The sequence below is a fragment of the Cebus imitator genome, unplaced genomic scaffold, assembly GCF_001604975.1.
Source record: "Cebus imitator isolate Cc_AM_T3 unplaced genomic scaffold, Cebus_imitator-1.0 Scaffold530, whole genome shotgun sequence".
Classification (NCBI taxonomy): domain Eukaryota; kingdom Metazoa; phylum Chordata; class Mammalia; order Primates; family Cebidae; genus Cebus; species Cebus imitator.
This window is the reverse complement of record NW_016107845.1, coordinates 1,089,752-1,114,552: the sequence shown is the minus strand read 5'-3', so window position 1 is coordinate 1,114,552 and position 24,801 is coordinate 1,089,752.

The window sequence follows — 24,801 nt, the reverse complement described above, 5'->3', positions numbered from 1 at the left end:
GAAGGAGGTCAATGGTAGATTGATGGGATAGCATTGAATCTATAAATTACTTTGGGCAGTATGGCCATTTTCACAATATTGATTCTTCCTAACCATGAGCATGGAATGTTTTGTCTTCTGTTTGTGTCCTCTCTTATTTCCTTGAGCAGTGGTTTGTAGTTCTCCTTGAAGAGGTCTTTCACATCCCTTGTTAGTTTTATTTCCTGGTATTTTATTCTCTTTGTAGCACTTGTGAATGGGTGTTTGCTCATTATTTCTCTCTCTGTTATTGGTGCATAGGAATGCTTGTGATTTTTGTACACTTATTATGTATCCTGAGACTTTGCTCAAGTTGCTTATTATCTTAAGGAGATTTGGGGCTGAGACTATGGGTCTTCTAAATATACAATCCTGTCGTCTGCAAATAGAGACAATTTGACTTCATCTTTTCCTAGTTGAATATCCTTTATTTCTTTTTCTTGCCAGATTCCTCTGGCCAGAACTTCCAATTCTATATTGAATAGGACTGGTGAGATAGGGCATCCTTGCCCAGTGCCAGTGTTCAAAGGGAATGCTTCCAGGTTTTGTACATTCCATCGATACCTAGTTTATTGAGAGTTTTTAGCATAAAGGACTATTGAATTTTGTCAAAGACCTTTTCTGCATCTGTTGAGATAATTGTGTGGTTTTTGTCTTTGGTTCTGTTTATATGATGGATTATGTTTATAGATTTGCATATGTTGAACCAGCCTTGCATCCCAGGGGTGAAGCTGGCTTGATCATGATGGATAAGCTCTTTGATGTGCTGTTGGCTTTGGTTTGCCAATATTTTATTTAAGATTTTTGCATCAATGTTCGTCATGGATATTGGCCTGAAATTTTCATTTTTAGTTATGTCTCTGCCAGGTTTTGGTATCAGGATAATGTTGGACTCATAAAATGAGTTAGGGAAGATTCCCTCTTTTTGAATTGTTTGGAATCATTTCAAATGGAATGGTACTAACTCCTCTTTGTCCCTCTGGTAGAATTTGGCTGTGAACCTGTCTGGTCCTGGACTTTTTTGGTTGGTAGGCTATTAATTGCTGCCTCAACTTCAGACCTTGTTATTGGTCTATTCAGGGATTCAACTTCTTCTTGGTTTAGTCTTGGGAGGTTCTAAGTGTCCAGGAATATACCCATTTCTTCTAGATTTGTTGGTTATGTGCACAGAGGTGTTTGTAGTAATCTCTGATTATAGTTTGTATTTCTGTGGAATCGGTCATGGCATCCCCTTTATCCTTTTTTATTGCATTTATTTGATTCTTCTCACTTTTCTTTTTTATTAGTCTGACTAGCAGTATATCTATTTTGTTGATCTTTAAAAGAAAAAAACAGCTCCTGGATTCATTGATTTATATGCACCCAATGTTGCTGAGGAACAATAGTAGCCACCATGAAATGGCCATACTCAAATCTCTTCCCATAATCACCTAATTTCTTCTCAAGGTGTTCTTGCTGTGTTTTAGTTGAATATAGTGAAATTTTCAATTTTGCCACATAATGTTAAATAACTGGAAGTTGCTTAATTCACGATAAGAAAGTGTCCCAGTAACTTAGGATACTCTGGGCTAAGAAATCATGTGAGGCACTTCCTAGTAATGCTTTATGCATCTGCTTGTGGCTGGACCTGAGTGAAGAGTTGGTAACCTCCTACAGTAGTGCCTTGCTTATTTTTGTCTTTTACTTTGTTTTTATTATTGATTATTAATTACGTTCATTAAAATTCACTCTGCGTTGTACAGCTCTATGGTCTTGGCAAATGCACAGTTATGTGTCCATTACCATAGGCATGATCACAAAGAGTTTCATTACATTAAAATTTTTTCTGTGCATTCCATTTATAGTCAATTGCTGCCCCTTCCTTTTACCACTGGCAACCACTGATCTACTTTCAGTCCCTATAGTTTTGCCATTTGTAGAATGCCAGACAAATAGAATCAGATAGCATATCGCCTTTTGAGTTTTCTTTCTTGCACTTAACAAATTGCATGTTGATGCTTATACTGATAATCCACTACTTTTTATTGCTAAGAGTCATTTGAGTGTGTGAATGTATCAGTTTATATAACGAGAATGACATATGCTTCTTATGTTTCCAGATTGATTATAAATAAAGCTTCTGTAAACATTTCAGTACAGATTTGTGTGTGTAAATATCCATTTTCATTTTTTCTCAGGCAAATATCCCGAAATGGATTACTGAGTTATCAGTTCAGTGTATAGTAATTTTGCAACAAACTACAAAACTGCTTTCCAAAATGGCTGTGTAGTTTTGCACTCCTGTCAGCAAAGTAGGAGAGTTTCAGCTATTTTGCATCCTTGCAAGTCCTTGGCATAGTCAGTTTTATTTTGGTTTTAGTCATTTTAATAATTGTGTATTAGCATTTTATTATTTGTATTTTTTTATTTTCCTAGAAATTTGTAATGTTTAGTGTTATTATGAGTATGAAATTGATATTCTTTCTAGCTCTCTGTGTTCTGATACATGATGGAAGTCAAGTGTTGCTTTCGACTGCTTTATTAATGCAAAACATGACAATAAAGTTTATCTAAGGAAAAGTTCAGCATTTAAAACATCACTAGATCTTTAAATTAATGTTGATAAACATTTAAAGTGGTAATATAATCAATAGTCAAAAGGTTATGTTTTGTCATTATTTCTGATTATGAGGATACTTATGATGTACTTGATCTAATAATTGTTCATTTAAAAAATTAATTCCCAGCTATAGCAAAAGTATACATGATAATTTTACTCTGATAAGAGGAAGTCACAGATGAAATATTGCTCTGATCCAAACCCTGAGAGCAAGGTAAATAAACTACAAAACCAAAGTTTAAAAAAATCCATTATAATTTTTGAGAAACCACAGAAACCTAAATGAACTAAATTCCAGGAAATAATATGCCTCTCTCAGGAACAAACAGACCTGTGATATAATTATTGGAAAGGAAGGAGTTAGGTTCTTCATTTAGAGAGGACATGCTTGTGTACGTACATTATTATTTCAGATTTTCAAATAATTACTAGAATTAGTAGTTCTTATTGCCAGGTGGCAGAAAACAAAGAATGCACAAACTTTTGTATTACTGTGCTTTAGAAATAAAGCAGAAAATAAAAACAAATACAATTTTTAATAATTTTCAAAGCATATCAAATTACTATGAAAAGCATAACAAAATATGTCCGTGATCTATGCATTAATACTACAACATATTGCTGAGAGAAGTTAAAGAAGACCTAAATAATACTACCTTACACATGGTATATGGGATGTACTTGGTTTGAAAGACTCAATAAATTTAACTCATCCATTCTTCTTAGGAATATTTATGGTTTCAATGCAATATTAATAAAAATACTAGCAGACTTTTGAAGAAATTTCTATGCTAGTATTAAAATTTATATAAAAACGTAAAGATTTAAAATAGCCCAAATAATCTTGAAATGGAAAAAAATGTGTAAATCTTACTTAAAATAAGTAAAAAATTACCATGAAGTTATAATAATCAAGGAACCTTATTATTTGTGAAAGAATAGACCAAAGATCTATGAACAGAATAGATTCCAAACATATATCTGAAGATTTATAGTCTGCTAATTTTTGACTAAAATGTCAGGTCAATTTAATGAGGAAGGTAAAGTACTTTTTTATAGTTATTACTGGAAAAATTGTCTGTCTTTAGCAACATAATAAATAAGTAGAAAGTAGATTCTCTACCCTGCTCTAAACAAAAAAAAATAATTTGAGAAAATTATAGTGCTAATGTAAAACTACTAAATATTTTTAGAATAAGCAAGATAATACATTTGAAGCCTTTGGCTAGGGAAAAATTTTCTCAGGTAAAACATAAAAAGCACTAAAAATTGATTAGATTGTATTAGAGTTAAAAACTTTCTGCTCATTAAATGACATCTATAGAAAATTAAATAGAAAAATTTTACACTAGAAGTTTTTTTTTTTTTTCATAAATGCATCTTTAAAAAGCCTCTTATCCTACTTATGAGTGAGAACATGGAGTATTTGGTTTCCTGTTCTTGTGCTAGTTTGCTGAGAACAATGGTTTGCAGCTTCACCCATGTCCCTGCAAAGGACATGAACTCATCCTTTTTTATAGTTCCATACTATTCCATGATGTATATGTGCCACATTTTCTTTATCTGGTCTATCATTGATGGGCATTTCAGTTGGTCCCAAGTCTTTGCTATTGTGAATAGTGCTGCAATAAACGTATGTGTGCATGTGCCTTTATAGTAGAATGATTTAAATAATGAGAACACGTTGACACAGGGAGGGGAACATCACACACTGGGGCCTTTCAGGGTGGGTAGTGGCTAGGGATAGCATTATGGGAAATACCTAATGTAGATGACAGGTTGATGGTTGCAGCAAACCACATGGCACGTATATACCTATGTAACAAATCTGCACGTTCTGCACATGTATCCTGGAAATTAAAGCATAATTTTAAAAAGCGTTTTATCTGTAATATATGAAGAATCAAACTAAATGCCTAACAGTGACAGATTGGAGAAAGAAAATATGGCATATATACACCATGGAATACTATGCAGCCTTAGATAAATGAGATTATGTCCTTTGAGGAAACATTAATGGAGGTGGAGGCCATTATCCTTAGCAAACTAATGCAGGAACAAACAAAAAAACAAATATGCATGATCTCACTTATAAGTGGGAGGTTAACTGATGAGAACACATGGACACAAAGAGGAAAATGGACATGGGCCTATTGGAGGGTGGACGGTAGGAGGAGGAATATGGTCAGAAAAAAACAACTATTGGGTATTACTGTTAGTAGTAATCTGTACAAAAAACCCCTGTGACACAAGTTTACCATGTAACAAAACTGCATATATACCTATGAACCTAAAATAGAAGTTTTAAAAAAATTATATATAATTTTTTTTTAATTTAGTGAGAACAAAAAACTCAGTTGAAACTGGGTAAATTTAAACAGGCATTTAACCAGAGAAGTTGTATGAATGACCAATAAAAATATGAAAAGATGTTTTGTTATTTAGTTCATCAAGAAAATACAAATTAAAATCACATTAAGATACCTTTATCTCCTAGTAGAATGGCAAAAATAAAAAGGCTAGACAATTTTTAAATTGTTTGAATTTTGAAATATTTTCTGGAATATGGATCCACCAGAACACTCAAAATTTGCTGATGGGAATATTTAATTATGTAGCTATTTTGAATAACTGTTTGACAGTTTCTAATAAAGATAAACATGAATATAGCCAATAATGTATCAGTATTTATGCCAGGAATAAAAAAAATATGTCCGTAAAACAACTTGGGAAATAGTGTTTATAACAGACTTATTGGTAATAGCATTAGAGTAAAAACAACTTTAATTTCCATCATCAGGAGAATAAAATCCTTCTGTTTTAGTCATAAGTGAAATATTATTCAAATATTGAAAGGTGTGAACTACTGTTACAAGATGAATAGTGTCCAATATAGTATGTGAAGGGAAAGAAGCCAGACACAAAAAGCCAGATTGTGATTTCAAGGATGTTAAATCTAAAAACAGGCAAAATTAATCTATAGTTTTAGGAATACAAAATTACTTGCCTCTTGTAGAGAATAAATAGACTGAAAGGAGCAAGAAGTAACTGGAAATATAAAAATGGCCTATCTCTTGTTTTTTGAGTTGTGGTTACATTAGGTTATACAACTGTTAAAATTTGCCAAGCTAAAAGGTAAAATATGCGCATTTTATTTTATGTAATTTAAAATAATTTAAATGTTAATAAAATAAAATATATTTGTAGAAAAACAAAACAAAACAATATCTGTGCTCTTATTAGCCTTTTGTTTTGCTGTTGTACTTCAATTCTGGAAATGTGTCTCCATCGTTAAGGTTATTATCTTTAAATCTTATTTGTAGACTGTTTCTGCATATATGACATAGGTCATTATCTTCAGCAGACCATCTTTGTGAAGTCTGATTTATTTCATGCTTTCTAGTTTTATTTCATTTCTAATTGACAGGTAATAAAGTACATATTTATGTGGGACAGTGGGATCTATACTTGTATCCATTGTGGAATGATCAAATCAATAGGACATTTAAATTTGAGATTAAAATTGTATTTTCAAAATTACCTCTCTCTAATCAGTTCTTTACACAATTCCTTGGTTGGTGGAGGAGGGGAAGAACCAGAAAGGATAATTAGCACAATTTTCTGTTGTAGCCATTAGGATTGAGCTGTTTCTTCAATCTGACTTAAATACTCCAAATTTTCCTTTCGTATTCATGCCCCTCACTCAACCCAAATATTCTCCTCCCTTGATATCTATCCATATTTCATGCATATGACAAATCCCTTTTAAAATTATACTTCCTTCATAATTGCAGAATTTTATTACTGCAGTCACTGATTGAGTCCCGCTTCTAGTGCTTAGTGTTTATATTTCTTTTACTTGTTTCTTTCCCCTCACATCCTCAGCCACACTCTTATTGATAATAGTGATAGTATATCAATTTATCTTTCCCCTTATTACCTGATCAAAATAAGTGACAGATGTTATAAGCTAAATTTATTTAGTGTTAAAGTACTCCAGGACTTAGATAAAGTAATATATCAATGATATAATATTTAGGCATTTAGATAGAATAAAGTAATATATTAATAACATAATATGTATCTATCTTCAGTAATTTCTTAAAAATTTAAGTGTTATCCTTCCAGGAATTTTTGACAAAAGCAGTTTATTAATTTTTCTTTTGATCTTTTTAGGATAGAGAACACTTGGTCACAATGATAGGGTCTGGCAACTTGGTGTTATGTTTGATTTTTCTATGAACATTTTTCTCTTAAATCGGTGTATAATTTTATGACACACAGCAGAGGATGACTACGTGTGTGTGCTGAAGCGGGTGGAATATGGAGATTAGTGAGGCAGGCAGCATTTGTTTCCAGGGCTTCTATGTTTTCCTGGCAGGGAACCCAGCTGCCTGCAGCCCTGGTCTTCACAACCCTTGGTCTAAAGTGAAACAAAGAACAACTTTGAAATTCTGTATGAACATGTCAGGAATGATGACTAGACCATATGATCTACTATTCTCAAAGGTCAAGTGGGTATTAGTATGATTCATGTTCTTGCTGAGCACTCATAGCTTTCCAAAGGAGTAGTTCTCAAAACGAAAGCATCACAAATAAAAATGATAAAGGAAACAAAAATAAGACGGATTGATTGGCAAATTAACAATGGATGTGCACTTTGAAGGATGTTTTCTAGAGAAAGCACCTACTACTTTTTTATGACCTCTGATTTTTATTAAAATCCTTGTTCTTATGTACTCTGGTCCCTCCCCTGCCTTCTATCTTTGTTCTGCTTGGTATTGGAGAAAGCTCTCTCCTTCAGAGATCCATATCACTAGTTTCCTGATAAATTTGGCCAGTGGAAGACACTGAGGGGGAATTGGCAACCAGGGGAAGGGAGAAGACAGAATGTCTCTCCTTCTGTCTTTGCCTCTCCTAAAGTCACTTCATCATCTCTGAGGTTCTGGCTTCCATGCGCAAGGCTTATCAAATTTCTAGCTTCCTTTGGATAATCTTGGCACCTGGACACTGGTAACACTGCCAGACTTACTAGTTTCTCTAGTCTAAAATGTTAGAGAGTGTTGCTGCTAGTTTCACTGTTGCTGTTAATCTCAAGATCACTTCACAGTCCCATTTGCTTTAATATAATAGCTCTTTTATCAAAGTATAGTCATTTCCAATAATTAAATATCCTATTTTCCTCATTAGATTATGACTTAGATCTATTTTATTCTATTAGAATCTTCACCATTGTTCAAAGTCCATCTTAAATGCTTTTCTTGTTTTTTAAAAACAAAAAATCACCTCTTTCTTTTTAATACTTTGTTCTATTTATACTCAACACAATTTCATGTTGATAGTAGTTTTATGCAAGGTTGCCTATTTTAAATGGCTATTTGTAGAGAAATATGTCTCATTTATTTTCGTATCTTCCAATATACAAAAATGTCGAAGATGTAACATCTTTCCTACAGTGCATTCTCACATATATTATATAACTGACAAATGTTTATTGCAGTGAAGTAAAATAAATATCCAGGATGTGCTATGTCATAGATGAAAAAATCAGAAAACAGTAAATTTGGAATTTCTTGAAAACAGAGACAGTTATAAACTGAATTATAGCAAATTATCCATTAATGTATTAATATAATTTGTACTGTTATTTTGCCTGGAATAGTGCTGGTTTATGCATATTTTCTCAGTCTAATTATTATAAGTACTTCATTTCATTCACTAAGGTATCTAATTTTGAAGAATAAAAGTATACATTGTCATAGTTATAACCCAAAGTACCAAATACAAGAAAAAACAATAGTTTATATACCAAATATATATTTTTTTACTTTCTTTTTTTTGAGACAACATTTTGCTCTTGTTGCCCAGGCTGAAGTGCAATGGCATGATCTTGGCTGACTGCAACCTCCGCCTCTTGGGTTCAAGTGATTCTCATGCCTCAGCCTTCTGAGTAGCTGGGATTGCAGGGCCTTGCCATCATCCCTGGCTACTTTTTGTATTTTTAGTAGAGACAGGGTTTCACCATGTTGGCCAAGCTGGTCTTGAACTCCTCAGGCCATCCACCCACCTCGGCCTCCCAAGTACTGGGATTACAGGTGTGAACCACTGTATAGGGCCCCAAATAATATTTTTTAAATCATGAGGTCCTGAACCAAGTTCAAGAATGAACAATGAGAAAGGAAATGACTTGTAGGGTTTCTTATTTGTTCTTTTTCAAGACTTTTGAGGCTGTTAAAAAAATAAACCTGAGTAAACTGAACTGAGAGACTCAAATTATCACTGTAAATAATTCTTATAAAGAATATCTTCTCATCACAGTAACCTGGAATTGTGTACTTGCCTGACCAGTATGTGGTAGATGACTCAGGCTGAGATGGAACATTGGAAAAATAATAAGTAAGAGAAAATGGGCAGTGAGCATCAGACAGTGGAAGAATTTACTTCCCTAATGAGGCATGGGTGTTCAGACAGACACAAGGCAAAGAATGGCAAGTGCAGGTACTCACTTGTATAAATACAATTTCAATATTCAATCATGCTCCTTAAGATGCACACTAATATTTAATATGCTAGTAAAAACCACTATGTAACATTTATGGCTTTTTTCCCCCTTAAACTAGAAAGCAAGTTAAGGCTCATACTTCCTGAAAATTAATCTTTAATTATCATCTCTGGGGATTAGGCAGATTTCAGTCATTCAACACAGATTGATTGTCTACAAAAAAGATTAGTATGATGCTAAATGCCTGGTATAGAGTGTTGAATTAAGCACGCACAGTATCTGCCCTTTTAGAGCTTTATGTCTCTTGAAAAAATAGTCATTAAGCCAGGAAACAAAGCAAAAATATGTGAATATAGAATATGAAACTTTCCTTTGCATTTACATTGTTTTCAACCTTTACAGAGCATGTTTTAAATGCCATTCAGATGTAGGGATAAGAATAATGAAATGAGAATCATTTTTCAAGCTAGTGCTACCTCTACATGGACCTGGTTTATTACATAGTTCCTTATTATGAGCTGTGACCTTGAGTTTACAGAAAGAAGGAAAGGAGAAAAAAAATCATTTAGAAATATCCTGACTGTATTAAAAATTCATGGAAGGAATTAAAATCCATGCAAGTTATTGGCAAAAAAGAATGCAATGATAAAGATTTCCCAGGCTTCTGCATGAAATCAGACTTAACTTTAACAACAGCAGCCAACATTTCCCAGGCTTCTACATGAAATCAGAATGAACTTTAACAACAGCAGCCAACCTGCCATGGTACTCCCAGGTTGTCTGAAGTCACAAAGAAACAGAAGCCTATTTTTAAGATACAATTTGATGGAAATAAGATGTCCTTTGCTCAGAATAAAAAATAATATATCTAGATTTAAACAATGACAAGGAGACAGTTGTTTAAGGAAGCAAAGCTAAGGAGAAAAGATAATTAATTTTGATGCTGGTTACTAAGAAAGTTAATTTCACCTCTCTCAGCCTTCATTCCCACCCGCTACCTTTCCATTCAAACATCCCACCTGCTACCTTTCCATTCAAACATTGATCTTACAACTTCTAGCTTTATGACCAAATTTCAGAATATCTGCAGGGCAAAGTCTCTGAAATTGATTTACTCAAGGCTATTCAAAGACAAACTCAGGAAGGTGGATCTCACATCTCTCTTTCATTACATCCAGATGATGAGGTTTATCCAGAACTCCAAAAACAGAATACTATGAAATTAGATCCTGTACTCTGAAAGCTCTGAACTTTTTATTGCCAGGTTAAAATTGGTAACAGTTAGCTCTTGAGTACCAGGTAAGAAGTGAATCTTCATAGATCTTAACTGTATTTGTATAGTCAGTTTGTCCGCTGTGATTATTCCACTGCTTTAAATCTCTTCCCCCCTGTAAAATTATCTCTTAACTATTTCATTCCACAGGGCCTTACCTTGTCATGGGATCGAGTAGCTTTTACCATATTGTATGGCACTGAAAATGTACTCCTAATTTTGCCTATACCATTTTGTACTCACTGCTGTTATGTATATAACAAATTAATTTCAAGTACAATAAAATCCATTATTTCTAATTGTTAGACATTTTTTTAATTTATTAAACAGGTAGATTAATATTTTTGCCCGATTTTTGAAATATAAACATGAACTAATTTAATTTCCTTCTTCAAGTTTTACTTGAATCACTTAGAAATTGTATTAATTTCATATTTCTCTCTTGATTTATAAAATAAGGTATTTATTTTCAAATCTGATTTAATATAAATGTACTAGATTACTTTGTATAACCAATGATCCATCAATTTTATAATAATATAAATAATTAAAGACATATTTATGTTTTAGTGGTAACTGCTAAGTATTTAAATAGCTGTGCGTTCACTTACTCGGCACATCTAAATCATGGTAATTTTTTTAGGTTTTTGGTATAACAAATTTTTTTTTCCTTTTCATTCTTTTGCCCAAGTGAGAAATTGATTTGAAAGTATATGTGGACAACTGGAGAGAAACATGACCATGGTCACAATTTCTTCAACTAATGCAGAAATTTTAAATATTTTTTTCTCAAAATAAAACAAGCAGCAAAAAGAAAAACAATATTTTTAAACTGTAACAGTCTTAGCAACTAACTTGGTAAACCCTATTTATATTAAATGTTCACACATGGTTAATTTATGGCAGCAAACTTGCAAAAAAAATAATCGTTTCTTTGGCCTAAACCTGCTTTCATAAAAATTTTCATGTTTAATTTTAGGAGAGAATATTTATTGATTGTTATATTTCACCCATAAAAATCACACTCTGGGATTTTCAACTTTAAAAAAAGGCATTAACAAACCAATAGAGTAACAATCTAAATATTTACATAAAGTTGAAATAACTCAGGGAGAAGTTTTCTGGAATTCATTTTTTATGGTGTTCATTCTGGATTATAAACCACGATTATGTAATTTCCATTTTCATCTTGAATTCCAGACATAATGCAGGATTGGGTGAGGCAGATATCAGCTGAAGATGAAAACGTTTATTTCTAATAGTAATAATTTATCTTACTGAGCCATGTTACTGATGTTAATTATGTGTATCAGTCTGGTATTACGGAAAGTTCATGAACAGTGTTGCTAATCAGAGCTTAGTTCTGATGAGCAACAGAACTTCTGGTTCTGCCTCTTTCAAAATTACTTCACTCCTTCTCTTGTTCAAATTTTCTTCCTCATTATTGAGTATCCGCAATATGACATGGACATATTACCACCCCCAAGTATTTTTATAAAGATTAAATTAGATAATATATTTTAAATGCCAGACCCACAGTTGACTTTAAGCAAATAACAATGTCTTCTTTTGTTGTTTCTTTAAAATATATGTGTATATTTAATAGTTAAATTCAAGTGATTAGTTTGTTTCTAGAGGTTGTTAGAGATTCAAATTTCTAATGAGTTTGTTTAAAAACAATGTAATTTATATTTGATAGATATAGTTAAAAGTTCCCATTGCCCCTGGAAGCAGTTGTTGATATTCAATAGCTGCTGAGAAAATGATGCAGACAGGTACAGAGGAATGGGACACTGCCAGTCGGGAGGTGAGTTATTGTGTGTATAGGACTAGTATCCATTGTAATGAAGGCACCTACTTATCCAACTAATGTTGAAAATAAATCCAAGAGAATCAGTATATTTAGAATTTTATGAATCAGCTTTACATTTACATGATATTTCCATGCCTGAATTAAAAGTCATATCACTTGGGAAAAAGGTAGTGTGTGGTAATTCAAACTGTTGTTCTTTTTAGATAGAAATCAACCTTATTAACAACAACTGAATATATTGGCAATTTAGTAATTTTCCATTAAAAGGTAAAGCAGTCAACAATCATAGAAGAATTGAGATTGAGCCAGTTAGGCTTTTTCAACATTCAGTTTGTTTTCCCTTCCGTAGCCTTTCTTATTCTGAGTGCATAGATGATGTAAGTGTAGGCATGCAAATCTCTTCCTTTGAGAGCTGTAATTCAATGCAGTGTATAATTGCAGTGTCCATCTGGCACAGTCCCACAAAAGCACATGTAGCAGTTTAGTTATAAAAATGTTCAGGTGCCAGGATGCCAGATGTTTTACATGGTTGTCATCTTTGGATTTCCTTTCATTTTATCACCTAAAGAACCTCACTTTAATGACCTTCATGTTCATCATTTTTTACATTTTCTTCTGACCTCTGAAACATCAGAAAAATAAGCACAGTAAATAATTAGGGTGGAATATGCATAACTCTAGGTATATCTCCTACATGGTGTATAAATTATAAAGATTATTACATTACCTCAGAGACTTTTTTAATATTATAGTTTTGTATGTATTTAGCTATCATATCTAACTATGATCTTCCTTAGATGAGGATGTAAAAAGGTATTCAATGTGGTAAATAGTTTCTTGTGTTTTGGTGCACTCTTGTGAATTCATGTGAGTCTGGATAATCATAATTGCAACATATAGAGTAAGTCTTGAATCTGGATTCTACAAAACCCCCATTCTTTTCTTTTTACTGTTATTTTTGTAATTACTATGGAGGAACGTTATATACCTTTGACTAGCTTTAAGAACCAGATCTATGCAATGCTTATTGCTCCTTAGTTTGAATCTTTGTGTCATAATGCACAGAGAAGGTGCCCTGTTTAAAAAAAAAAAAAATCTGCAAGTTTTTAATGGAACATAAATAGCTGCTTTAAAGACAAGGACAAATAATCCAACAATAATTGTAATCTGTGTCTCTGGGTGTTTTGATCAGCAGAAGTATATCCAGCATGTATGTAACTGTAGAGGGTTTCCTAATTAATAATAGTGATGAAGCACTTTTGATAAATTGTGTAATGCTTAACCTCTTGCTTCTAAAATTCATTTTTCATTTGGACACAAAATTAAACTTGAAGGACTTTTTGTTATATAAAATTTCTGAATGTTTTTTAGACCTTTTATTTTTTTATTTATTTATTTATTTTTATTCTCAGTCCGTTGTCATTCGCTGGCTTGTAGATTGGGGATCTTTCATTTTTTAAACTGCAAATAATGGTTGCAGAATTCACTGAAATGTTGAGTTTAAAATGTTTTAGCAGTCAAAGAAAACACTACTGAATTTACTAATTGCTTCTCAATAGGCTGTCTCTCTAGATATCAGATACTAGTTGATAAAAAGAATTACTGGTGCCCTATAATCCTTAGTAAAAAAAAAATTTATATGCAATAGCCAAGAGCCATTAATAGTAGTGGACAATGATGTTGTTCTTAGAGAGAAATATTTTACTTAAGGAGTTAGATCTTTCCTTTCTCTCATGTCCTTTAGTCAGACTCCTTAGATATAGAATCACCAGCCTCCTGGCAAGTATTTGTTTCTCTCACATTTCTAATAAGTTGCCAAATAGAGCAGAATGACTTGGGGGACTTGGGTAGGTCAATTTGTCTATATATTGTGCTTCTTAATTTGATTGCTTATAATTGTCATGGATGTTCGACAAAAAATAATATCAAATACAAGCTCTACCAAGTATGGTTTTTCATCAATAATATTTATTGAGATAAACACATTTATTTTTACATAACAAATACAATGTTTCAAAATAGTAATTAGTAATTATAAACAAATATTGCAATAGCTTCCTGCTTTGTAAAGTGACACATTATATCTTTCGTTTATTCTAAGAGTTAGTGCTTAGAGAAACTTCTACCTGGGGTACCTGAATATTCACCCAGAGAAATTTCAACGTGGGCCAAATGATAATCCATTTTTTATTAATATGCTTCATATACCTAAATAATACATTAGGCTAACACATATTTGATTATTGTGAAACTGGAGATGACTGATTTTATTCCAATCAATACAACTACCTTTGCTACAGAAGTTGGTTAATCATAAATAGATATACTCTAGTACTTTCAGAATTCATCTTGAGAAAAAAAACTGATTTATTCATTTAGAATAAAGTAGGTTTCAGAAGTATGTGACATGAGACAAAAATTAAAACCTAAGGAAGCATAATCTTAAAGTTTAATATTAGGGTCTTGTAAAGGATCATTCCTAACAAATTAAAAATAGAAACTTTCAGAGGGGCTCAGTGGATCATGCCTGTAATCCTAGCACTTTGGGAGGCCGAGGCGGAAGGATCACAAGGTCGGGAGTTTGAGATCAGCCTGGCCAACATAGTGAAACCCCATCCCTACTAAAGATGCAAAAAATTAGCCAGGCATGGTGACACACACCTGTAATCCCAGCAAGAGAATTGCTGGAACCTGGCAGGCAGAGATTGCAGGGAGCCTAGATCATGCCACTGTACTCCAGCCTGGGCAACAGGGTGAGACTCCACCTCAAAAAGGAAAAAAAAGAAACTTTCTTCTAGACAGCAAGATTGTCTGTAAATGCTCTTCTATTTGGGGAAAATGCACAGTGTTTGAAGGCTGAAAAGAGCCATTTTAAATCATTACAAATTTTTCAAAATCAGAAATGAAGAATCTAGAATGATGTCCCTACTTGCCTAGAACACAAAGCTATTGGTAATGGAATGAAAGTAAAGCCTAGTAAAGCCAGTATGGATTCTAGTATACTCTACCAAATTATACACTGTTATGCACAAAAACAAGTACAGAAAAAAGAAATAATATTCAAAATGGACTTATATCAAGCCTGCTGTATGTAAGAGATAACATTGTGTGGTCAATGAATGATAAAATTGCCAACGTTCACAGATCCACATGATCAACAACAAATATATATTCACTTCTTATGAAATTCTTTGTGTATTATAAAATTATATTTTTTGCCTGGCTTGTAGATGCATTCATAGCTGAAATTGTTTTTTACCAATGTTATAACTAATGATTCTAGAAAGATTATATTTTCTTACATATACTTATATAATATTGTCACAAATATTTTTGTGTATGTAGGGGTGTGTGTGTGTGTGTGTGTGTGTGTGCACGTTGATTTTTCAAAATTGTTAATCTTATATTCACTACAATGTATTTCCTGCAGTTATCTTGCTGTATTTCTTTGAAGGCAAGTAATTTTAAATATTGATATAGTAAAAATATAGTTTAGTTTGAATCTTGTTACATGTTAATTATTGTTGAGAACAGTGTTACCTAGAAACATAATTACACTAAATATTTAGGTATTGAAATTCTTAATCTGATTCGTTACTAGGTGAAGAAAGGAAAAAAAAACAAAATAATTTCTTTTCCTAATGAAAATGAAGCACAATCCTACAAGATTAAAAATGTTGTGTAGGAAAACACACAGAAGAATTTAAATCATATCAAATGTTTAAATGTGTTCAAGCATACCTCAAAACATGTGTTCCACAATGAAACTTTGTGTGTTTAAAAAAAGTATAATCATAAAAATACAATTAATATGTCATAACATAAAAGAAAACTACCATAAGGATATTTTGAGTAGTGTTAGATGTCAGATTTACCTGAAAAAAAATTCTCTTAATTCTTTATCTTCAGCAGTAGAATATGGGCACTAGGGAAATTGCTGTGTGTTTTATCATCTAAACCATTGATCCAAGGGCAAATGTAGCAAGTGAGGACACCTTATGGATTTGGAAACCTCTTTGTGGAGTTTCCGTTTTATAAAGCTAAAAATAAATTGTTATTGATACATAAAAGTATGTTACTCCTGTTTTTATTTTTGCATTGTTTTAGGTAAAATTTAAAATGTAAGCTTAACCAAGTAGGACAATTAGCACCCTAACAACAAGACTTCAGAGAGGCATTAATTTTGTTAGATGTAATTGTTTTCTAAAGAAATCTACTGCCACCATTCAACTTTCTTAGCCTTATAAAATGAAATGAAGCACAAGAAAGGAAGATAAAAGGAAGGGAGGAAGAGAGAAGTAAGGATGTCTTATTCCATTTGCACTGCTCTAAAGGAATACCAGAGGCTGGGTAATTTATAAAGAAAAGCAGATTATTTGGCTCACAATTCTTCAGACTCACAATGCAGGCAAGAAGCATGGTGCAGCATCTGCTTCTGGTGAGGTGGAAAGCAAGGGAAGCAGGCATGATTTGGCAGTGGAAGAAAACAAGAGAGGAGAGGAGGTGTCAGCCTCTTTTTAACAATCGGTTCTTCCAGGAACTAATAGAGCAAGAATTTATTCATTACCACAAAGATGGCACCAAGCCATTCACGAGGAATTCACAGCCATGATCCAAACAAATCTAACTAGGCCTCACCTCCAACACTGTGGATCAAATATCAACATGAGATTTGGAGGGGACAAACATCCAAACTATATCAGAAAAAGTAAGGAAGGAAGGCAGACTTAGCATATATGATTCTAGTAGGTGCTTTGAAGAAAACTTTGAAATCAATAACTTTCTAAGTCTAGAGTATAAATGCATATCTCCAAGAAGGATAAATTACAAAATAAGGATAATACCAAAAATAAAGCATTGAGTAGACCTAAGGCATCTAGTAGATTAAAATGTTCATCTCTCCATGGACAGTGATTTACCCAGCAAAAGTTTAAAATTGAAAAAGTCAACTTCTAAACATTATTATTACCCATGTATAAAAAATATAAACAAACTGCAAGGACCAAAATTTAAGCAAATAATAGAATGGGAAGAAAGCAAATAAAAAGAACTTAACCATGATCAAAATGCTTGAAATAATTGTGAATAATGATTCTGAATCCCTTCTTTAAATTTAAAACTATTATTGCCTAGCAAGAGAGTTTGCATATAGGACAAGGAAAACTTTCTATGACATCAACTACATTCATGGTGAATGTAGTTGATGTAGTGAATCATTAAAATTCTTTTTGTTTTAGGTTTTCAAATATATACCTTTTTCATAGCATTATTCCTTTGTTTCATATGTGTCGTGAGACATCCTTATAGTTTTAGGCTAGGAAAAAGAAGTTTCTTGGAGTAATCAGCAACCCCAAAAGGTCTAGATATGAAGAGATTTGAATTAGGACTTCTCAGGCAGTTATAAACATATTAGACTTATCAGACCTAGAATTGAATAATTGGGACAGCTTCAGGATATGATTCTTCATACAAATTCAGGATGTGGGAGGAAAAATACTCATTAGTCTACAATATTAGTTAACTATATGACTTGAATGGCAGCATAAAAGAAAAAAGCTAAAGTAATTTTAATGTGAGAATATTTTGTATGTGATTGAAGGTGTGCTCTGCTTCTATTACTGTGAAAGAAACTGCCTACATGTCTTGGCCTATCAAGTATGCAGAATGAAAATATTTGTTAGCATTTGTCAACAAACCACAAAATGCACAGAAATGCACACATCTTTAAGAGCAACACAAATTTGTTTTACTGATACATGTTTCAATACTCTTACAATGTTGGAATCAGTAATTATAAAAACTCTAATTTTGTATTGAATTTTATGAGGGATATTTAATATCATATTTATTATAATATTTAAAGCTTAAGTTTATTTTTTCCATATATATATGTATGCATATGCCAATACCACAAACCTACACATACACACATGCATACCACACAGAAAACACATTCAGGTACCTTACACACTCATATGCATCAATAGAAGAATTAACAAATAAAGGGTGCATTTCTCTCAAATCCTTTGTCGTGAATTCCACTGGATATATCAAACAAAAAGAGCAGGTTTGGTATGCTTAATTTTGAACCTGCAGTGCCATATTCTAATGGAAAGGGGAAAAAATGAGCAAAATTCAGAGATAAGCATTACTCATTCTGTTCTACAAGGTGCTAGATACAATGCTGGATGATATATTCATTATTTCCCTGGTCCCATCATTAAAATATTGATAATTTACTTTACAAATCTTTTTGATTCTTCTGTATAGTTAAGGCTACAATACTCTAACAACTATGTTAATTTATTTTAGAGTTTAGAAAATGCTGCATTTTCTTTCTGTAGTTGTAATGGGCTATACATTTCTTGTGTTATATCACATAAATGTTTTGAATTACAATAGTACTAACAGATGCCTTATGGGAAAATTATTGGCTGTGGTCATATAACTTATAAAAATATCATAATAAACACTTTTATTGGAAATTCAAAGTGTATATTAATGTTTTAAAAGATCTGAGGAAAAATGTTTAAAAATATTTATTTATATCATAAAGCTCTTCTTTATGTTAATTCTTTCTTTTTTCCAACAATATTTTTAAAGGTTCTTCAGTACAGAGACATCATTGTATTTATTTATGAGTAACCCTTTTCTAATATGGGGAATAACAGATTTTAATTTTTTACTGAACAAATAGAAAATTTAAATGACATGCTTTATCTTCATGAAACTGCAAAGCATATATTACCTTCATATGTGGACAGTATTTAGAAGCTAACCGTGTTAATGCAAATATTTGAAAATTGGCAGTTATCCCCCCCAAAATGGCAGACATTTATGCAGTTTTCATTTTAATGGCAAGTGAATGTCTACACATACTTATCACATACCAATCACAAGCAGAAAATAGTCTCTTTGGTCCTGAAAGCCTTACATAACAATCGTTGGAAATAAAATACTTAAACTATTATTCTTACTTACCAATCCTCACACATAATTGTGAAGTTCACCATCGTATTTCACACCTAGCTGTCTGTTTTGTGCTGCATCTTCTGATAGAAATCTCCACCAATATCCTTCAGCTGAATATCAGGTCATTTTTTCACACTCTAATAAAGTGTAACTTTCATCATTAACACATTCTCTGATAACTGTTTGCACCCTTTCATCCACAAAGTTTAATTGTCTCCATAACTCTTTTTCTGTACCTTTGTGTTGTTCAATGCTTCTAGGCCTATATATGTACATACACACACACTGTAACATTATAGTTTATGTATTATTTACATATATATTGGCAGACATATATGTAGAAAAAATCTTAAAGAAATAAGATGATAAATTTCAAATATTATATGTTTTCTTCCACATATTCTATATTTTCAGGCTTTACTGGTACTATTAAACCTTTTGTTTAAGTTTTTAATAAGGTGAAAAGTATGGATAGAGATTCAGTTTTCTGCATAGGGATGTCCAACATTTTAAATAGGGCTCATAATGACTCATAACTGTGCTCTGAGCATTACTATCTTAACGTTGTTGAATCTTTCAATCTATGAACATGGTACACCTCTACATTCATATGGGTCTTTTTAAATTTTTTTGTCATTAATTTTTAGTTTACAATATAGAATTCCTGAGGATTGTTAGCTTATACTTACCAAATTTGTGTTATTGGTGCCATGATAAATAGTGCATTAAAAAAATTAACTTCAATTGTTCTTTGTCAACATAACTAAATACTATATTTTCTTTATATTTGCTCTGTATCTATGCCCACCTAACTTATTAGTTTTAGAAACATATCTTTATCGGTTCCATTTGATTATCCACATAGCTCTCTCTCTTCTACAAATAGAGACAGTTTTATTTTTTCCTTAACAATCTGGAAGTCCATGTTTCTAGCTTTTTGTACAGAATAAGAGTGTCAGTATGATTTTAATTATAAGTGGTAGGAAAAATAAAACTGCCTTGTTTTCAGTTTTAATTTAAAAAAAAGTATTTCATCTTTCATCAGTAGTTTTGATATTTGATATTAGCTTTAGATTTATGTAGATGATATTTGTAATGTTAAAGGATTTCTATTTTTATTTTGCTGAGTATCAAAAATAGTGTTGAATTTTATAAAATATTTTTAACATTGAGATGTTCATACAGATTTTTCTTCAGTCTGTTTATATGACATTTTGAAGGTTTTCAAAGGTTAAATTACCTTATACTACCAGAATAATCCCCATTTAATCTTTATGTATTATATTTTTAAACATTGCTGGATTCTACTTGCTATAGAGTGTATTTGTTAGATTCTATTATTTCGTTGGTGATACTTGCTTCTACATTTATGAAGAATATGTAATTTTGTATTTTTATGATTCCTTGATTTTGTTTTAAAATCAATAGGGATTTCATAAAATCAGTTTCTGTAGAATTACCATAATTTCTTTCAAAAATATTTTGTAGAATTTATTGTGAAACAATCTTGCCCAGGAATTTTCTTTTATAGAAAGGTTTAGCTATGAATTAATGACTTTAATAGACTTAGAGTCATTTAAGTGCTCTAACCAGCTCTCTCTTTCTCTCAATTTTGAGTGAACACTGCTTTTAAAGATATTGAAACATAGTAAGTTGTAGAATTTGTTAGCATAAATTATTTCTTAACTTTTTTATTATCTTTTTACTCTCTGTGGTGTTTGTAGTTTTATTCTCTTTTTCATTTCTGGGTTCTTAAATAATTGTTTTTATAATTTGTTTAGAGGTTATGGTTGTAATCGTCAGTGGAATATATAGCTGCAGTGAGCTTACCTCACCATTTTAGAAGCAGAACCATGACTTTTAATTTTCATGTTAATAAATATATCAGTTATTTATGCCTTTTGTGTTCCCATTGTGCCTAAGAAGTCCTTAAGAAGGCCGGGCACAGTGGCCCACACCTGTAATTCCAGCACTTTGGGAGGCCAAGGCAGGCAGATCACCTGAGGCCAGGAGTTCATGACTAGCCTGGCCAACATGGTTAAACCCCGTCTCTACTAAAAATACAAAAATTAGTTGGGCATGGTGGCATGTGCCTATAATCCCAGCTACTGGGGAACCTGAGGCAGGAGAATCACTTGAACCCAGGAGGCGGAGGTTGCAGTGAGCCGAGATTGTGCCATTTCACTCAAGCCTGGGCAATAAGAGAGAAACTCTGTAGAAAAAATAAAAAAATTCTCAGGAAACACAATAACATAATTCAGCTCAACATTCAGTATATATTTAAAGTATATGTTAAATTAGCTACTAGATTAGATGAATACACATGAAATGCTTTCTAAGTCAAAAATTGTTTATGCATCATATTTTTCATTTGAGACAGGTTTTGTACAAAAGAATTTATGCAGATGTTTAAATATAGAAACATTTTGAATTATTTTATATTTACTGATGTAAAAACTGTAGTAGTTTAACAATTACACTTTAGTTTTTAATGAAAATAATATAAAATACTAGATAGTTTTCTTAATATAGGTGTGTTAATAAAGTCGACATTTCAGAGCATTGAAAATATAAATTACTTGTCCCAAAGATACTTAAATTTTTTTTATTGGGTTCATAATTGTAGATTCCAGGATGAAACTTTTCCCAGTCATCAGGCATATAAAGCTGTAACACAATTAGGTTCCCATTAAAACCTAGACAAAATGGAAGTTCTCTCCTGTTGGAAAAACACTCACCAATGTAGCATAGAGTATTGTAAACACACCACATATTTATTTTCTCTTTTATCTAATTTCCTGACATAAAGTTGATTTGTTTCCTATGCTAGGTTACATATGGAGCAAAATTTTATATAGCAATTATGTTGGTGTGTAAAGTTACACATTTTATGCAACCCAAGGTCTGAGGATTATTTTATAGAGTGCCTGAGAAATTTTTCTGGTTAACTGGGGTGGTTAAAGAAGAAACAGTCATGCAAAGACTGTCATTGAAGCATCAAAATGATCCAAATAAATAAGTGTTTCACCACAAAAAAAAAAAAAAGAAAACTTCTATGCATAATTACCAGGAATTCAACACATTATAAGAATAATTTACTTCCTATAATCCCAGATACTCTGGAGGTTGAGGCAGGGTGAATCGCTTGAACTAGGAAGGTGAAGGTTGCAGTAAGCAGAGATTGCACAATTACACTCCAGACTGGGTGACAGAGTGTGACTTTGTATCAAAAAAAAAAAAATCTACTCTTAATAACTTAATACAATTCAGTTTTAATTTTAAGATTTATTACCATCGTTCTTGCTTAATTAATATATAATTAATTTTGTGTACCTTTTCAGAATTATTTTCAGAATTCAAATGTGAGCAAAATGAAGTACATGAGTGACAAATGAAAACATCTAACTGTAAATAAAATACTTATGTTTTTCATCTTCGAAAGATTCTTATTTTTTAAATTCTTTTCATGACATAAAATAAGCATTAATAAATTTTATATTTTTAATTTTGAATCATTTTCTTCTATTTTCCTTTCCTGTTTCTTTTCTTTTGTGTGTGTGTGTGTGTGTGTGTGTGTGTGTGTGCGCGTGTGTGTGTGTTATTGTTGTTTGAGACAAGGTCTTACTCTGTCACTCAGGCTGCAATGCAGTGGCATGGTGATGGCTCACTGCAGCCTCAACTTCCCAAGCTTAAGCAATTCTCCTCACTCAACCTCCTGAGTAGTTGGGACCACAGGTGCGTGCCACCATTCCCAGCTAATTTTTTGATGTTTTGTAAAAATGAATTCTTGCTATGTTACCCAAATTCCTGGCCTCGAGTGATCTTCCTGCCTTTATCGCTCAAAGTGTTAAAATTGTAAGCATGAGCCACTGCACCTGGCCCATTTTACTCTAAAAGAGCTCCTGCAAATTACATTAGCTTTAGTGCCACAAAATCTTAATCTGTCCCTGTCAATTATATATGTTTTAGATCTGGTAGTAATAAAATTGTGTTTTGTAAATTTGACTGGCACATTGTTTCTATTAAAATGGTGAATTAACAGGTTATAGTAACCCCAGATGGTTAAGACATGTTAAAGTATTTGCATATCAAATGACAATCAATTCATTTGAGAGATCTGATCATTATTTTTCTAAAATACTAGGAGAAAAACAATCATAGAATGAAAATAAAGAGAAACACATAGAACTTATTTGTATAATTTATCTGGATTATTTATAGGTCTTTAGCTTGATCTTAATTCAATAAAATAATGTAAATTATAGTATTGGTTATTTTTAAATGATCCTTAGAAAAACACTCAATTTAAAAGTTAAAGAAATATTATATTTCTTAAGCAGGTAGAATATTACAAAGTTAAAATACTTGATTATAAAAGGTTGAATAGATTAATTTTTATACTATAATGTCTTTTTATTTTATAATCAAGTATAAATTTCTATCATTTTCATGCTTTAAATAAAATATTTTTCTCTGTCCTTAATGTGAAAAGCAATGTCTAATTGTTTAATCTTTTTTATTTTCTATAAAACCAGAAGAAGAAGCTCACTGGATAGTAAAAATGGCTTAAGCTGTGAGTAACGGGGTCTAATTTTCTCAGAACTAAGACTTAGAAGGGTTCATAATTCAAAACTGAATCTGCAACTTACCAAAAATTGTTCGTTTCTATTGCTCCATATGTATTTCATTGTGCTGACCTACTTATGACATCAACTTGAAGAAAGAGCTGTAAAAAAAATACACCTATCCAGCAGAGAGAAGCATTACATTTAAAAGTACTATTAAGTTCAAGAAGGTTATATCAGAAAAATTGTAAGGGATAATTTAAAATATGAAAATAGGTCAAGAATAGGACATTAAATAAAGATAACAATTCTTTTTTAAGAATGTGATTTCATTGACAGGTTTCAAACCATGGCACACTAAGCAATTGAAAGAGTCTTTCAAAAATCAAATATATTGAACAAGCATTCTTTAAAAATATGCCCATCCTTAAATGAAATAATCCAGACATCAATTTTATGCTTGGCTATGCTGCACCTATGTCTCTTTGTATCACCTCATTTATTGAATAATTTGTTACCCAATTCTCTGTCAGCTGTCCTTTTTACCCTGAGCATTTCTATACCACTAATTTTTATTGACTTCAACAATATCTAAATTTTCAAAAATTTAATTTTACAGTAGTTACCAACTACTGTATTTTGTGACTATAAATGGCATTGTGCAAATGTTTTTTTAAATAATCATAATTAAATATGGAGTTCAGAGATCTTGACCCCCAGATATTATGCTGGAACTTGTCATGACAACAAAGAAGTCATTTAACTCCTCCAGGATTCACATTTTCTCAAATGTAAAAGGAAGATGTTAGTTTAGACCAGAGGAGACACAGTCAATTTTTTTAGAAGTCACATTTAGAACAATTTTACCTAACACTAAAATATCAGTAAGTAAATTAATTGCTATCTAGCAATCTTTGATTAACCATAAATCTTTCAGTTTACAGTCCTGCATGATACATTTTTCAGAAATCAAGTGATAGACCAATGTTTCTGCAATTTCTCACATGTAGCAGCCATTATCAGTGCCCTGCTCAGATCACATTTGATCCCATTTACCAT